Below are 18805 nucleotides of genomic sequence, written 5' to 3' on the forward strand. Positions count from 1 at the left end.
TTTCAACAATGAATTTTGACAAAAAACACAGTTTGAAAAAAATACGTCCCGTATAGGCATTATATATACACTATATTATACATATACGAGGGGTATTTTTGTCAGTATTTGTTGTTGAAAAGTCAAACCAGACACAATACGTTTACTTTTAACAATCTGGAAGTTCTGGGGCAATTGCACTTTACCGGCACAAAAAAAGAACGTTAAAACGAACCATAACCTGCAAAACCTAACTAATAATCCTAAAACCTAATAATCCTTTTTATCCTATACATTTCCTAAATATCGGGGGCTACCGCGCATCATATCGTATGCGTTTTTCAACGATATATATATATATTGTATGCGTTTTACCCTATGCGTTTTAGGAACCGCCGTAAACACAACTGCGTACCGGTAAAGTGCAATCTAGCCCTAGTCTGTGTGGTAAATCAAGTGTACTGAAGATTATTTTTAATTTCTTAAACATCAACTTTTCACAACAGGTTTACTTCTGCTGCATTTTTAGGGTTGAAAAGCCACAGGTTATGAACAATTGTGTACATGTATTATATTTCTTAGTTCCTTCCTCACCTGAATAATTTGACAGTGTGTGATGATGAATATGCATTATCGGTGCATATCACAATGTGTGGACCTGGAGCTCCTGCAGTTTAGACTCAAAAGGTGGGAAGAATTTTTAATATTAAGAGCTTAATTCTATGCATTAATCTCTGACTCACTGAAATACATATTTTAAAGTTAACATGGTCTTGTGCCATGTGGGTCAACCAGAGTACCTTTTAAGCCCCACCTATATCAACACAAAAAACAATTAGATCTATCGTTAAAGTACCTATTCTCGAATCTCACCTTTTTTTCGAACCCTTCATTTGTTTACATTTCATACACATGCGCGCACACGCACTTCGTCACCTTTTTTATGTATCGTCAAGTTACCATTACTGGATCATTACCCATAGCGGATCACTTTGATGTTCAAGTCTACATAAAGAGATAAATAGTTGACATTTTTAGAAGATTATTTGCACACAGCATCTTCAAGGCTTGTTCTTAAAAACGCATTGACTTAATCGTTATCTGAGCTACTCTTTGTCAAACATTTCGGTATGTTTTGCTGACATGTATATACAACTTAGTTGACTTCCGTCTCATTTCCAAATCGAGGTTGAACATTTTTTGCGGCCACATGCTATAACTCTGTTGGAAAGTAAGAAGTTTACGCATTAATTTATAGGCCATTTAATAGTCTATGTGCTTGCAAAAGTCCATTTCAGTTTTGATTCGTGTTTAAAATTTTGCAACACCTTATTAAAATGAAGAATTAAGGCAATAACGGATCAAGCGTGATAATATGCGTATTGATAATATATTATATTAAAATATATGCAAATCCTGTTGATTCTTTCAATAAATGATCTCAATCTGAATGTTTAATTTATGCTCCATGTTCAATATCGATGATTAGATATGATTCAAACAATTTACATATTTAGAATTTTCAACAGATAATTCACACGTCATGCCTAAAGTGTAGATACAAGATAACATATAGAAAACAATTAATAACAAAAACAATGAATATAATTTAATTTAATAGCTGGCAATGATAGGAGGTCATTGTAAACGACACAGTTCATGTTTCAACAGTTCAAATAGCGTGTTAGGTGCCCTCCTGAATGGTTTCGATTGCGTGATCTGTTATGGCTACAACTGATCCGGTAATGCATGAATTCTGACGCGAAAAAAGGTATCACAAATACATTTTGTCTGCGCTTAGAAATAAGACTATGTGCTAAAACAGTAAACCAAGGTAATATTTAATCTTACTGCACCCGATTGTATAAACAGTTAAACCGGCGGTTAACCACATACCGACGGTTAAAAGTCGGTAACATGTTGGTTACTGGTCGGTAAGCGTTTGTATAAAATTTGGTTAGTTATACCGATCGGTTAAAACCCCGTTAAAACATACCCTGCTTCCCTAGGTGGGTAATTACAAGTAACCGAGAGGTAACTTACACAAAATGGCCGCGGCGCGCGACATTATAAAAGCTAACCATCGACGACCTTCACAATTTCGACGAGTAAACAACAAATTGCAGCGACTGACACTTTATCTGACTTAATTTACAGGGCAATACGATTTCCGGACGACGAATTTAAGGACGCACATAACGTGTTTCTTATATTCTGTTATGGGTATGCCGTGTGTGATCCGATGCATCAATGTCGCCCATGTTAAAATCATTTCTCCGAGAACAGGGAACAACAAAAGTACAAACAAAAAACAAAACACGTTCGAACTAGTATCTTACTTTTAATAATCCTTTAAAATCCATAAATAATCAATTTAATTCAATAATTGACGAGTTTGCATCTAGGGTCTTTGATAATTATTTTAGCATAGTAAAATAAAGACCCTTATGCCATCATATCATTATATTCAAATGAGAACTCAATAAACTTTCTTCGTCACAAGCTACGTCATGTACTCTATGTACATTACTGCTGTTAAAATGAACCGGAGCAGTTTATCAAATGTGTCGTGTTCTGAGAAAAATGGGCATAATGCATGTGCTTAAAGTGTCGTCCCATATTAGCCTGTGCAGTTCGCACAGGCTAATCAGGGACGACACTTTACGCTTTTAGGACATTTTTTGTTAAAATGAAGTCCCTTCTTAACAAAAATCAATTTTTGGCGGAAAGTGTCGTCCCTGATTAGCCTGTGCGAACTTAACAAGCTAATCTGGGACGACACTTTACGCACATGCATAATGCCCAGTTTTCTCAGAACACGACACAAATAATAGCCGTTGGTGAACTCGGTTGCATTTCTGCATGCAAAGATATATTTAATCTTGAACAATGTTTTATTTGTCTATGGTAAATTCCCTTATTGGACAAGAAAGAAAGTAAGTTTTTTTTAAACATAAGCCAAATTAGAAGAATAGTCTAGCATGTTACGACGACCACGTATAATTTTTATGTTACATCTAGAACAGCTAGAAGAATAGACGTCTTTGTAAGCACTCTCTTGCAGTTTGTAAGCACCAGGGATTCCGCTAAATGAAGCCAATCCCGACATCATTATCAATTTGTCCCTGGTCATTTTGATGAACTCATGGTTAAAATTTACCTTTTATTTTATTGTGAATTTCATGAATTTGATAAAAAAATACATGTCTCTGTTTAGAAGTGTGACACTTCCCGCGGAAATTACGTCATTAGAAAATGCATTGTGGAAATGTTTTGGTTAAAGTTACCGGTGGTTAAATTCCACTATGCGCGGTAAGGTTACTTTGCGGTATATTGTGTTTATACAATCGAGTTACCTTGAAGGTTACTTTACCTGAATAACCGCAAACTTACCAAGGTTTGAATATAACCGAGCGGTTACTTTAACCAGCGTTTATACAATCGGGTGCTGGTGTAAAAGAAGTCTCAAACCATTTATTGCTTTTCACCAGAACAACTGTATTACTCTACTGATCAGGTAATGGTAACTTGACTGTATATGTAATTTGTTTATGCCGACTTGCACCTAGCGGCATATCATTGAAAATGCATAAAAAATATGTCGAATTTATAGAGTAATCATAAAACACTTAAAAATTGTAGTATTCCTTAATGCTTTTTACATATGTTATGATTTTCATTATAACAACTTATAAAAACATGGTCTTATTCTCGTTCTCAACTTTGCTTGACAAGTCACGTGACCATGGTCAAATCATGGGGTGAATTAATTTTAAATGATGTACACTGAAGGGTTCGAAAGCAGGTACTCGTTGTTTGGGCGGCATTGACAGTTTTACATGATATGGTGGTGCTGGAAACTTGCAAAAAATCTGTAATCAAAAGAGGATTAACATAACAATTAAAGTTGACAGCCATGTAGAGTTCTATGTCAAAAAGAGTTCCTATTAATATGTTTCACCATTTTCAATCTTAATCGTCACTATATTTGACGTGTCGAAAATTAGGAGGTTTCGTCCCCAGACAATTTCTTCCTGGACGTTTCACCCCATGACCATTTTCCAATTAAATAGATCTAATTATAATTGTTGTTATAAGTGCCTGAAATTTTTCTTTTATTAATTGAGATCATTGAAAAATTGAGTAAAAGCACAGCTTTGATGTTCTTTGATGGTCATTTTTAAGTGAAATAGTATGTTACAAATTAAACTATTATTGTATTAATGAATTGAATAAAAGCACACCTTTTATGTTCTTTGATGATCATTTTTATTTGGAATAATATGTTACAAAGTAAATAATTATAATTATTGAAGTAATGAATTCATTTTAGTACAAACTAATTCAATTATACCTGTATATACTTAAAACATTTTACACTGATTCATTCTGTTATTAGAATTTACTGCAATACTATAATATTATACATACATATCATAGTGATAGACATTTTCGGAGTTTGTGAATTGGATATTATATTCATATTCCATTTTGATGTCTATATATCCCTTCATACATTATTATTTTCCATCATTTTTTTACATATTGATTCAGTCTGTCATCAAGATTATCATACAGTATAATAAAAAGTTGGACACTTATATGTTTAGTTATGCAGAATATTTACTATTGACTATTACTATTTACAATCCCATTTAAAAAAAATAAAAAATTGATTTAAATTAATTACCGGTAATGATTTACGTACATTCCTTACACAGTTTAACAAATGAACCAAAAAAACAAAACAGGCTGCTTCATAGATAATGTTACTTAAAGACTTCATAAACGAAATAATCATTTGATAAAAATCAAGATTATACTTCAAACAAACAAGTATAAATTTATTGGGGGTGGGGGGGAAACAGCTGCACTTAAACTAAAATGGGGGGGGGGGGGGGGGAGGAAACTTCTTGGGGGAAACGTCTGAAAACGGTCCCAGAATGGGAATCGAATACTGGTTGCTGGTGTGACTGCACCAAATTGACCTTTATTATCAGGCAATCAATTACTTGTTAATGGAAATCTATGGTGTAAACTTTTTCGCATTATAATTAACATTTATTATTTTAATTATGTGTATTGTTTGATTGTGTGCTGAACATCATACCCATAGCCAGGGGGGGGGGGGGGGCGTTGGGAGCATTCAAACCCAATTTTTTTGGATCAGTCACTGAGTATGGTCAATGAAAGTGAAAGTTCATATAATAATGATCTATAAATTCAGTCTCTTTTAAAAGACATATAAAAAGGCACCAGAATGCAGGATTTTAAGTATCATTAAAAAAATTGTTTAGGGGTGGACCTTCAAACCCCCCCCCCCCCCCCCCCCCCTGAATGCAAGATGTGGCAGCCTCTCCCGCACCTATCCTCTTCGCCACTTTGTTGCTCAATTAACTATCATTAATGGGAAAATACGCATCTCTCTTTTCAAAACCCTGGCTATGGGCCTGATCATAATGAATTGCAACTAAAACATTATAATTATGTATTTATATTTCAGCACTTAAAAAATCTTATCAGATGAAGATCAGTACCATATATTATTGGATCGTTGTACAATACCTGTGAAAAACGCTACATAATGGTGAGTAATTTTCAAATTAAAGGGGACTTGTTCACATACTACCATTTGAACTGTGTCAAAACTAAATGTCTACTGTGCTGTTTTGGGGAATAAAAAGCAACCAAACACACACGTATTTTCAGTTTGGTTTGCAATAATTTATTGGATTAATTGACAAAATTATATAGCCTGTTTATAAAAATTAGTGTGTACCCATAAAAAGAGTTTTTTTGTTTTAAAAATAAGCAATTTAAAAAGCATTAGTTATGTTTAGTATAGAACACTGCAAGATAAGAACAATTAACTATTGCCTTTAATAAATTGTATTAACTGAAAGATTTAGCTATGTCTAAGAGTTAAATATCATATAATAACGAGTAAGAGTGTACATTAATGACAACAAAAACCTATTTATACACCACAGTGGGAAATCTTTGCCTTGCTTTGGGGAAAACTCCAAAAACTCTAAAAGGTGGAGAATGTGGCTGAATATCTCCTAATATTTTGCTAAAAAAAACTTCAGGTTATGTGTTCCACAATATCTTATTTATTTTCTAAAACAGTTAAGAAACTAAGAAGGACTATGGTTTCAATGTACAGACTTAAAAATCTAAAATCACTGTTTATTAAATCATTACATTATTACTGTTTAGATGGAGTATATTTTCTGGGGAAGGTATTTTGAGAAATTCATTTTGTAAATTGAGTTTTGTTTGTTAAGTCCTTATCTTTATTTAATTATGTTCTTATTGTTACAGCTGACTTCAAAATTATGTGAATGTTCAATGTCATGGTAATTAAGACACTTAAAATCATGTTATATCCATAATGACCTTCCAGCCATTAGTTAGGACTCAGTAACATGTTCCTTTTTTGCCCATTTCTCATTGTGTCTTGTATATTTTATGTCATTTATTGAATAATGATAAAATAACATCACATTTACTATTTATAAGATATTTTCAATTAAAAAAGTCATTTTTGTCGCCATAGTTTCAATGAGGCATGCAATAGTTTTTGGTATTTTTTATGCCCCGGATGGTTGGCATATAGTTATCACACTGTGCATCTGTCTGTCTGTCCGTCACACTTTAAAAAATATGCTCATAAGTCTATGTCGCTTCAGATGTAACCTTCATTTTTGGTATGAATGTGTACATGGACAAGGCCTTTCCATACCCACACAAATTTCGACCTCATTGACCTTGACCTTGAACTTAAGGTCCGCGTAAAGGTTTAAAATCTGCATTTATGTTTCCAAAAATGCTCATAACTTCTATGTCGCTTCAGATGTAACCTTCATATTTGGTATGCATGTGTATATGGACAAGGCCTTTCTATGAGCACACAAATTTTGGTTTTGAAATCTGCGGTTAGGTTTCATAGTATAACCTAAATGGAAAAGACCTTTCCAGACACACACAAATCTTGATTCCTGTGGCCATGACCTTGAAGTTAGAGTCAGCATTTAGGTTTCGAAAATTTGTTCTGTTATTTAGCAGTCTAACATAACTTTCAACTATCAAAGCGTTTTTTTTGGGTATATGTCATCCTATGGAGACAGCGCTTGTTTTTAATTCAGTTACATGTAAGTTGTGTCAATACCATAAGCGAATTCGTAGAAATATTGTATATTACATAACAAAATGCATTCATGGTGTGAACATCACAATTTCAGCAAGAAAAGATTTTTTGGTTACCAAATATACAATTTTATGTGTTAAGTTTCTCTTTGATAAATGTTGTTTTTTTAGGAACAAAATTATTTCATCATTATTGAATGCCCATAATCTCTGAGCTGTTAGTTAGTTAAAAATAGAGAACATTCTTGCACTTGTTTCCATTTTTATTTAATGCCATTTATAAATAAATGCCTTGTGCCCTCTTAAATACATGCATCCAGTCTTATCTGATTGTGTCACCTTAGACCCCTATAGAGCACAGTCATCCAAGGTTTGTTAGATAACAATCAGTAACACAGCAACTGATAAGCTGAAAGACAAACTCTGCACAAATATCTTATTATCTCCAGGTTATACTATATTCAGATTTGAGTTATTTTTATTAATTTTAAATGAATACGAAAAGTTTTATAATCATTGTTTAAAACAATGTGTTGGCATGGTAAATCTATCAGTTGTAATTGATTTAGTTATTGAGAATGATGGGCTTATACATTTCACAAAGACAATATTATCAGTTTCAGATACATAGTTTTATTCATGTGTAATACTACTGGCAATCTTCCAAGGTTGTTTTTTTTACAAATCCTTATTTATTATTTATACAAGTATTATATTTTTGTTATGAGTTTACCCAAGAGTTAAAATATTTGTGCATATGGGATGTCAATGGGCCAATTGTTATACTGCTCATGTTACACTTTCCAGTAAAACTTGTTTTCAATGTCATATGTTGGCTGTCATTTAGTCCAGCCCAAAAAAGGGACCTTTTACACAATTCAATATTCAGACTCGTAATTTAAGATTCAATGTGACAGACTTACAATTGTTATAAGGGCTTCAAAATGCTCACGTGTGCTCACATAATAGATGATCAACAGTCTCTGGAAAAACCACAATGAGATTTCAATCTGGCAACATTCATTTTAATTTGTTCCCATTATTTCATAAGCCCTTTTTATATATATATCAGTACATTTTTCATCGTCATCCATAATTATTTTAGCATTTTAAATGTATTTACATTTTCTTTTGAACATTCACTAAAAATGCTGTGTGACACTATTTCCAATATAACACTATTTCCAATATTCTATCAGAAAATAAATTGTTTTTGTTTTGTCTCTTTTTAATTCACCCTAGGGTGTGATGAAAATACAAAAAATAATTATGTTAAGGGAAGCTCTGATTTTCTCATTAAAATTTCAAGATAAGAGAGTTGTACATTTCCATTGCCCAGATAATTATTTGGGAAATATAGTTTTTACCCATTGATTTTGAAAATCAAAGCGCTGATGGCACTGAATTTGTTTTAATGTTGTATAATCTTAGACATAACTCAGTTTTCAAAATTATGTTATAGCTTTTTATATCGCAAGTTTGAAATGATCACAACCCATTCAAATTTATAAAGAGTGTGTCTTAACACACATGTCGAGATGTGTGTTTCTTCCAAATCATTGATACAGCTAATCAGTGTGCACAGGCTAATCTTATTTGACATTCATTAAGCCCCGTTTTTTCATGAAAGCAGCCAATATGTACAGATTTCAATTATAAACTCTAGACTGGCCAACCTTGTCTTGCCACAAGTTGTTAAATACACTCTATGTACTGTGCCAGTGAGAATAGGTAGATGCGGATATTAAAGCAGAAGCATTATCGTCTGCTAAAGTTTACTGGAGTTATCCACACAGGCAGTCACAGGTTACGATTCCTGCCGTACCTAAGCCCATACTGATCCATACTGATCTGCAAAATTGTGTCTGCATTATTTGTGAGCTTTGCTCACAAATAAATAGGGTGATTTCATTCTTAAAATAGGGTGAATTAAGTTATAAAAATACATACATTAAAATCATTCTGTTTTACTTCTGTTGCTGCACACTTGTATTGATTCAATAAAACTGTAAACTATCATTATTAACTTTAAAAACTTATGTTTCATAACAGCTTTAATCCTTGAAACTGTCCATAATATAAACTTTAAACTTAAAAAAAACTGATGTTAACTGACATCTTTGTAACTGTCAAACATATCGACTGATTTTTTGGGGCATTAATTGCGGACGTCTTTCTACCTCTCTTAGACATTTTTATTTTGCATCGTAATAGAAACTGAAAGTTCAGACGCTTTACAAATGCATGCTTAATGAGCGACAAATTAAGTCAGATTGAAAAAGCATGAATGTCGTCATAAATAATTTGGTCAGACGCTATAATTAAATATGAAATATAGTCCGCAGAACATTTGAGTAGCTTTGACTGTTGTCCTGCTCCATCATCCAGGCGCTTGCTGAATGAAACTGTCGCCACGTTACAATAATAATTATAAAGAGAAAATACCGAAAATGAGCAAAGGATTTTCGGTTGAAGCTATTTATCATACACATTAAATTTGATGAATTTGTGTAAAAGTTTAGTTGGTTGCGTTTTCAATACGCATAATATTGTATTTCTTAACGTTTTTAAACAATGTATTAGGGTGAAAGACGCAGATACGCAGCTTATGTGGGGCACTGCATTTCATGCAAAATATGTTTCAAAACATTAAGGGTATTGCACATGCTTTCAGATAATATTATCTTTGTGTCTCACATCACTGAAGCACAAGTTGCTATCTATTGTAGTGCAAATGTTAAATTTTAAATATAACTTTCATTTTTACCTGAAGTATTTAGTACAAATAACAATTCATAATTATTTGATAAGTTGATAACACGTTTTACCTGAGAAATGGGGTTATATTTTCAATAAGTTGCTAAGTTGCAAGTTGCAGACATGGGATAATAACAATTGTTAATCTGTTATCATCATGCTTATTAATTGATTCCTTTTTCCATTAATCATGGATTGATCATTAATTATTTCTTTTGTATAACTTAAATAATAATAATATAGATTACTGCTATGTGCAAGAGGTCATGACTCATTATTATTTTATGATTACTTTTATGATTACTTTTGACCAAAAAGCAGATTCAATTTCAGTTCATGAAGACACATGACAGATGAACAACATCAGATAACTTGCCAACTTTTCATGTAGTTAACTCTTTCAGTGCTGGAACCGAATGTTGAAGGCCTTTGCAAATAGTTTGGATCCAGATGAGATGCGACAGAACGAGGCATCTCATCAGGATCCAAACTGTTTCTGATAGTATTCTTTGAAAAATAAATCCAAGAAAATGGTAATTTTAGAAATTCAGCAGACAACATTTTAGCAGACAACAAATGTCCCAGCATGCAAAGGGTTAATTACTCAAGTGGTGTAGATCTCTAATTGCCCTTCGCCCTAGGGTTATTTCAAGGGATTAAGTCTGAACAATAGTTATTATTCCGAACTTGCCTACAAATGGTTTTTCCACTAATTTACATGAGGTACAAATAAAATTGACCTAGATCCACGGGGTTGTGTATTGTTCTTTCCTCCTACTGGTGAAATTGGAGGGGACTTAGGGTTTTTGCTCTGTCTGTCTGTCAGTCGGTCATTCTGTAACACTTTTCTGGATCCTGCGATAACTAAAAGTTCTTCATATTTTTGCATGAAACTTGAAACATGGATAGATGGCAAAAGGGAGTTTATGCACGTCATTTCATTTTGTTCCAACAACAAGAATTCTGATTGCTATGGCAACAAATAGACTAGAAATATTGCTGAATATGGTGGAGTTTTACCGGTAGGGGAGTTATATTGCATGGCAATAGTTTTGTTAAAACTCAGTAAATACCAGAATATTCATGTGACAATAGGGTCATAACGGTAAAAAGTTGATTGTACCTAACGATTAGCGAAGTTCTGAATACAGTCTAATGCATTGATGATCTGCATTTATGCAAAAAATAAGTGTTGGAGCTAGGTGTGGGAACAGTTAAGTAATCAGTCAAATTATTGATTTCATGCAATTTTTACTGAACCATGTTAACCCATGTATAAAAGTTACTTTGTAAAAAAGCAATTGATGCAACTTCTGCACCAGTGGAGGGACTCTGGCATTTTCTATCCATCCTGATAGAAGTCTTATGAGTGACCACACTTTTCAAATGCCCATAAACATCAAATGCAATTATCATGCAGTATGCTACATCTTTCTTTTTTTGTGTGCAAATTAATAGGATAAGAATAGGATATATATTTTTTTTAGATCAACAGTGTTTGATAAAGTGTATAGAAGCCCAAATATTATTAAATGCATGAATAGATTCATTAATAAATAATTTGATCACTTTAGTTCAGATTACCAAATAATAATTGTTAAATGAACAAAAACCATTAATCATGTTTGAAAAATAAGTTAAAAACATTAATTTAATTGATTACTTTTTCGAGTAATTGACCACATGTCTGCCCAGTTGCAACTGAGAGTAACACTGTTTTGTGATATTGACATTTTGCTTCACTTCATTCTTAGAGCAATCACACTGCAGTTATAAATAAACTGATAAGATAAGCTATTGGGGGACAACACCTGCCCCAGTACACAGATTATCTCCAAAGCCAATTAAGCAGGTTTGGTTTTGTGCTATAATAAGCACCCGCTTAACAGTTATATGTTTCAATTGTACTTTTGCTGTGAAGCTGTTTAAGCCAGCTTTTCACCATACGTGAGCTTTGTAAATAATCAATATAATTCAAATAAAAAATATCCCGCGGCTAGACACGAATAAAGACACCTTATTTATTCCATTGGCTGATTTGAGCGATGTAATTATGGTATGTCAATAAAAGAATCTTATTGTGTTTCCAACAATACCATGATAAATATTATTTTTGATAAATTTAACAAGAATTATTCCACCATATTGACTAGTGCATGTGCACGACGATTCACGATACTGTAAATAATCGAATCAAATAGAAATGCCCAACAAACCATTAAAACGGGTTTGTTCGACGAACACGCGTATTAATATTTTAAATATGTACGGATACGTCGGGTGTGGCTGGTTGACTTATATGTTTTAATTTCACTTCCATTCTTCTTTTGGCTCCTGTTTTGTATTATAGATTTATGACCAGCAATATGTAATACTGTTAAATAAGCCGCAAAAACCCCGCATACCATCTTGTACTGCATGTGGTATAGCTAAGAACTGCACCGAAAAAGACATTCGCTATCTTTGATCTCATTCATTGAACTCTTTACTTTTCAGCAACTCCAACCACAATAAACGCCGTATATCTTTTTATGTCCCCCACCACTATAGTGGGGGACATATTGTTTTTGCCCTGTCTGTTGGTTGTTCTTTTGATTGGTTTCCTCAAACTCCTCATTGTTGTAGCGACTAAAAATGAAAACATATACCATGGATGATTTTATGTGCTGATTGAGTTTTATGGTTTTCCCATATTTTCATTATGATGTTCCTTGAAACCATCAAATTATACAAGATTTTATTTACCACATTTTTCACATACTTGCTATCAGCCATTTTTTCTTTCGAAAAAAACTTCCAAATTTTGACTGATTAAAGCCATACAAATGGTGCTTGAATCAGCATAACTTTTTTCTCTAATGTGCGAATTTTGCTCACATTTGCTTAGTGAAATTCCTATATAACATAAGAAATGTACTACAGACTTTTTTTATCTTAATTTGCAGGTGCATGAATAAGGGCAAATGGCAATCATAACTGAAAGAATGTGATAAACTTGATTTTTTAGCTCAACTATTATATATCAAATATATAAAGTGGAGCTATTTTACTCAACCCAGCGTCGGCGTTTGCGTTGGCGTTAGCGTGCAAATGTTAAAGTTTGCGTACTACCCCACATATTTCCTATGTCCCTTGACATATTGCTTTCATATTTTGCATACTTCTTTACCAACATGACCCCAACCTATGAACAAGACAGACAACTTTTTCAAGCATTTTGACAGAATTATGGCCCCTTTTATACTAAGAATATACATATTATTGATAAATCTATGTTAAAGTTTGCGTACTACCCCAAATATTTCCTATGTCCCTTGACATATTGCTTTCATATTGTGCATACTTCTTAACCAACATGACCCCAATCTATAAAAAGAGCAGACAACTGTATCAAGCATTTTGACAGAATTATGGCCCCTTTCATACTTAGAATATGCATATTATTGATAAATCTATGTTAAAGTTTGACAAAACAACACTTACTTGACAAACCACAATGCCAAAACCACCCCCCCCCCCACGCCCCACCCCAGAAGTCCCCCCCTGCCCCATGCTCCACCCCCCACTTTTCTTATTTTTGAAAGATCATCTATTAAATGATCACACAGCCACGTTATACCCCCCCAATCCCCCCATCTCCATGATGGCTTACGTTATACTGTCAAGCACTCGAATAGTCAAATATATCTCAAGTTGATTGAAATTAAATAATACAAAAATGACTAAAAATAAATTTATTACACAGAAATGGACTCAAGCTGGCATTACAAGGAGGGAGATTATGGGAGATTACAGTTGACAAGGGTTATGGCTAGTATTTCAATGGAATTAAAGCTCAAATTCAACCTGTGCATGTTAATTACAGTAAAGTAATTTTAAGTATAATATGATACTGGTTCATAAGTATTGATTTCTTAAACAATGAACAACTGAGCATTTCTCAATATCTGGATTCAATTTAAGCGCACACAGAGATGGATTTTCTTTCCTCCTTTTTTAACTTTTATAAATATCCATAAAAACCACTCAACTAAAGATGTCAACTTGATGCCAGTTATTAATGTTGTGTAATATTTCATACAGAAATGCCAATTAATTTTGTCATCTAGTCAATGGCTATATGAGTGATGAAAAGTCTCTTATCAGTTGATATATCTGATTCTCAAATTTATTATTGCAGACACAGTATGATACCAGATTTCGGTAGCTCTCCCCAATTAAATCAACTTTTTATAATAATCTTAACATTTATTATTTGACTTTATCCTCATTCACTATCATACTTTGTGTAAATAAGACTAAATTATGGTTTGTTTATTTTGTTCAGTTAAAACCATCAATAATGTGCTTGATTAAAAAAGTGCTTCAGTTTTAAAAGTTAAGGAAGTTTTTAATAAATTGAGCATTTAATATATGATTTAATTTATAAATGTAGTTTTGATACAATAGTCATTTAATAATTAATATAAGAATTAAATTAATAATTTAGATTTAATCCATTAATCAAGGAATATTAAATCTAAGATTTTAATTTAAAACAGGTGCTTGTTGATCAATTTATAATATAGGAAGGAAATTTAATAAGGTGTCTTAGCTCAGGTAATATTTAATATTACACAATACCTGGAAATAAAATTTTGTCTTATTACCAGGTATTGTGTGGTGTAAATGGTGGATTGGTTGTTTATTGTCTTTCGGTGTTCATTTGCTGAAATATGACAATGAATTCATAAAAATGAAGCTCATTCTATTACAAGAAAATGAATTTTTGTATTATGGAAGTGTTTTTAAGCGACAATGTAACATAATTTCATGTAACACACATAAATCCCTATTTTAAAGGTAACTGGCTTTTGGGGACGTCAACTGCAGTAGTCTGTTATATCTTATTGAGAAATTGCCATTATTGTCCCCTACCGGTTTTTGATCTGTTTGTCTGTCAGTCAGTCACACTTTTCTGGATCCTGCAATAACTTTAAAAGTTCTTCATATGTTTTCATGAAACTTGAAACATGGATAGATGGCTATATGGACTTAACGCAAGTCATTTCGTTTGTTCCTACGTCAAAACTTCTTGATATACCAACAGTAAAAAAATATTCCGACAATGGTTGCATTTTTGACAATGGTGGAGCCGGTTTGGGATATTTATTGCTTGGCAATAGTCTTGTTACAATATGCAGTAACAAGTCAACTGAACAGCCTGAATGTTGACAGGTTAAAATGCTGATAGAAAGAAAAAATAATTCACCTATGAAACATTATAACTTGCATACTTATATGCCTTCTTTATAAATTCCATGAGGCCTTTATATTTTTTATCTAAATTTAGAATAATATATAATACATATCATATGATTTGGTGTTCATCTGATATGCTCATTTGTATTTTTAGTTTGGCCATGCTCAGGAGGGAGTGACTGAGTTATGGGGTGCAGAAGAAGCACAAGCCATCTTGACATGATGAGTCATCCCCAACAGCGCTTGACGATGGTTTCCTGCTTGATGAGGATGAATCCATAACTGAGCACTGAGGATGATACTCCTCTCAACACTGCATTGTATGAAGACAAAGCAATGCAGTGTGGTTAGTCATCGTCAACAACAGAACCAGACTCAGCTGACGTTGGAGACTGTCAAGTTGAGATCACTGTGTCTATCAGGGTTGAGTGTTACATACTGAACGAAGTGATCCAAAGCCATTTATTGTCAATATGCACGCTAAAGACCTTGGCATTCTCTGTTTACATTCAGACCAAAGCAATGTCAAGACATATTTAAGAATGAAAGTATGTTTTAATGAAGCAGGACACACTACTGTGTATGTTCATGTAAAGGAAGTTGCACAGGAACATTTTTTGTGGAAACAAATTTCTAGTGATTATCTTTTTCTCTTAAGCTCACCTGAGCACAATGTGCTAATGGTCCGTCATGCGATATGTGTTGTGGGGCGTAAACATTTGCCTTGTAAACAATCTAGAGGCCACATTAACTGTCCATACATCATGATATTTGGTCAGAACAATTTTCCCAATGATATCTTGGACAAGTTCAAAAATTGTTCCGGTGTATTGTCCTCATCATGAAACTTGGTCAGATGATTTGTCCCAATGATATCTTGGGCAAGCTCAAAAATGGTTCCGGTTGGTTCAAAAACATGGGCACCAGGGGGCGGGGCATTTTTCCGTATAAGTCTATATACATAGCTATCAAAAAAACCTTTTTAACACTCTAGAGGCCACATTTATTGTCCGGTCTTCATGAAACTTGGTCATACAATGTGTCACAATGATATCAAGGTTTAAAAACATGGCCTCCAGGGGGGGGGGGGGGGGGGGGGGGGCAAAGCTTTTTCCTTACATGGCTATGGTAAAAACATGTTAACACTCTTAAGTCACATGTGAGAATGATTTTTCTTCAGCAACATTAATACCCTGCCTTATACGATAATGGCTCTTATGCTTAAATGTTTGTTGCCTGCATAACTGCAGAATATTAGCTGTTTTCTTCCAATATGTTATTTGTAATATCAACAACTTGCTTAATATGTGTAATGTTTGATAAATTGCTTATTTTTTTAAGCCAGGTGTATTGATATTTGTTCATGAATTATGAAGTTTTGATGAAATATCATTAAACTGTAAAAACTGTGTTCATGCATTCTTTTATGCACAGACTAAAATTGTTACTACAGAGGTTTATTAAGAGACTGTATCACATAAATGGTTGCATAGGTTCCTCTGTAGAAGCCGGGACACATTTCATTTAGTTATCCTCCGCCAGAGGCGGAGGGATATTGTTTTGGCGTTGTCCGTCCGTCCGGCTGTCCGTCCGTCTGGCACTTTTGTATCCGGAGCCATATCTTGGAAATGCTTTGGTGGATTTCATTGAAACTTCGCATGAGTATATATATGCATAAGAGGATGATGCACGCCAAATGGCATTGAACACCATCTGTTAAAAACAGAGTAATGGCCCTTTGTATCTTGAAAAAATGCTTTTTACTATAGTCACTTTTGTGTCCTGAGCCATATCTTGGAATTGCTTTGGCGGATTTCATTGAAACTTGGTTTGAGTATATATATGCTTGAGAGGATGATGCACCCCAAATGGCATTGTATACCATTTTTTAAAAACAGAGTTATGGCTCTTTGTATCTTGAAAAAATGCTTTTTACTTATAATAGCCACTTTTGTGTCCGGAGCCATATCTTGGAAGTGCTTTGGCGGATTTCATTGAAACTTGGTATGAGTATATATCCCTCGCCAGAGGCGGAGGGATATTGTTTTGGCTTTGTCCGGCTGTCCGTCCGGCTGTCCATCCGGCTGTCCGTCCGTCACTTTTGTGTCCGGAGCCATATCTTGGAAGTGCTTTGGCGTATTTCATTGAAAATTCTTGTGAGTATATATATGCATAAGAGGATGATTCACGCCAAATGGCATTGTACACCATCTGTTAAAACCAGAGTTATGGCCCTTTGTATCTTGAAAAAATGCTTTTTGCTATACGCACTTTTGTGTCGGGAGCCATATCTTGGAAGTGCTTTGGCGGATTTAATTGAAACTTGGTATGAGTATATATCCCCCGCCAGAGGCCAGAGGCGGAGGGATATTGTTTTGGCGTTGTCCTGCTGTCCGTCCGTCACTTTTGTGTCCAGAGCCATATCTTGGAAGTGCTTTGGCGTATTTCATTGAATCTTGGTATGAGTATATATATATGGATATGAGGATGATGCACGCTAAATGGCATTGTACACCATCTGGAAATAACGGAGTTATGGCCCTTGGTTATATCCGTCCGATTTGCACCCATCCTCAAACAAAGCATATGTTGCAGGGATATCAATTCTACGAATTTGCTTGTTTATCATTATGTACATAAGGGGACATACTTTTCAATTGTAGATTATGCTTTTTATACGCCCGTTTTTAAAAACGAGACGTATTATAATTTCACCCTTTGCGGGCGGGCGGCGTCCACAGCAGTTTCCGCTGTCTAATTCAAATAGTTTTCATCCGATCTTCCCCAATCTTGGTCAGAAGTTGTGTCTAGACAATATCTAGGTCAAGTTCGAATATGGGTCATGCCTGGTCTAAAACTAGGTCACGGGGTCACTTAGTGCATTTCAAGGATAAAGCACGGTGTCCGCCCTCTAATTGAAGTAGTTTTCACCCGATCTTTCCAAATTTGGTCAGAAGTTGTGTCTAGATGATATGTAGGTAAAGTTCAAATACGGGTCATACTGGGTAAATAACTTGGTCTCGAGGTCACTTAGTGCATTGCAAGCATTGAGCATGGTGTCAAAAACCTTCGAACGGGGATGTCTTGTGACAATTTGGCATTCTTGTTAACAATAAATAGAATCCATATATTCTTTTAATTAACTTTTTGCATTCTGGGCACTCATACAAAACTGACTGATAAATGTGCTGAACAAATTCACTATCACAGTGCTCATCATCATCATCGGTATACCTAGAAGTAAATCCAGATTTAAATCCTCGTCATCCTATGACACAAAATCCGTCGAAGACATTGTGAAGAAACACAGAAAAGTGACTAAATAAATTGATCGATATGGTAAATATCGGAGAATGGCACAGTATACGGGTCTGACGATTTCTAGATGGTAATGTTATTTATAATTGGTAAAATTGTGCATTGAATTTAGTGGTAATTAAAGAGAACAAAGACCATATACAGCCGATTATATACAGATCATATACAGACCGAGAATAGATTCTCTCCATAAGAAAAAAAAAATTCAGAGCTTTATTCAAATTATACTACAGGTTAATGGCATTCAGATTGATCAAATTTAAACACTGCAATAAAAATGAAAAACAAAAATCTAATTAAAACAACCTATAATTAGTTGTTTGTTGTAAGATTCTGATCGCTCCTTTATCTTATTACAAAG

The 18805-nt window shown here is 34.0% G+C and overlaps 1 long non-coding RNA gene across 1 annotated transcript; it reads left to right on the forward strand.

Moving 5' to 3' along the window:
• The first annotated feature begins 447 nt into the window (after positions 1 to 447).
• On the forward strand, positions 448 to 16205 carry LOC127851598 (uncharacterized). The gene is made up of 3 exons (XR_008035838.1): positions 448 to 666; positions 5483 to 5566; positions 15281 to 16205. It is a non-coding gene; the product is annotated as an uncharacterized LOC127851598 (long non-coding RNA).
• Positions 16206 to 18805: the final 2600 nt, after the last annotated feature.

This window comes from Dreissena polymorpha, chromosome 11 (genome assembly GCF_020536995.1).
Source record: "Dreissena polymorpha isolate Duluth1 chromosome 11, UMN_Dpol_1.0, whole genome shotgun sequence".
Taxonomy (NCBI): domain Eukaryota; kingdom Metazoa; phylum Mollusca; class Bivalvia; order Myida; family Dreissenidae; genus Dreissena; species Dreissena polymorpha.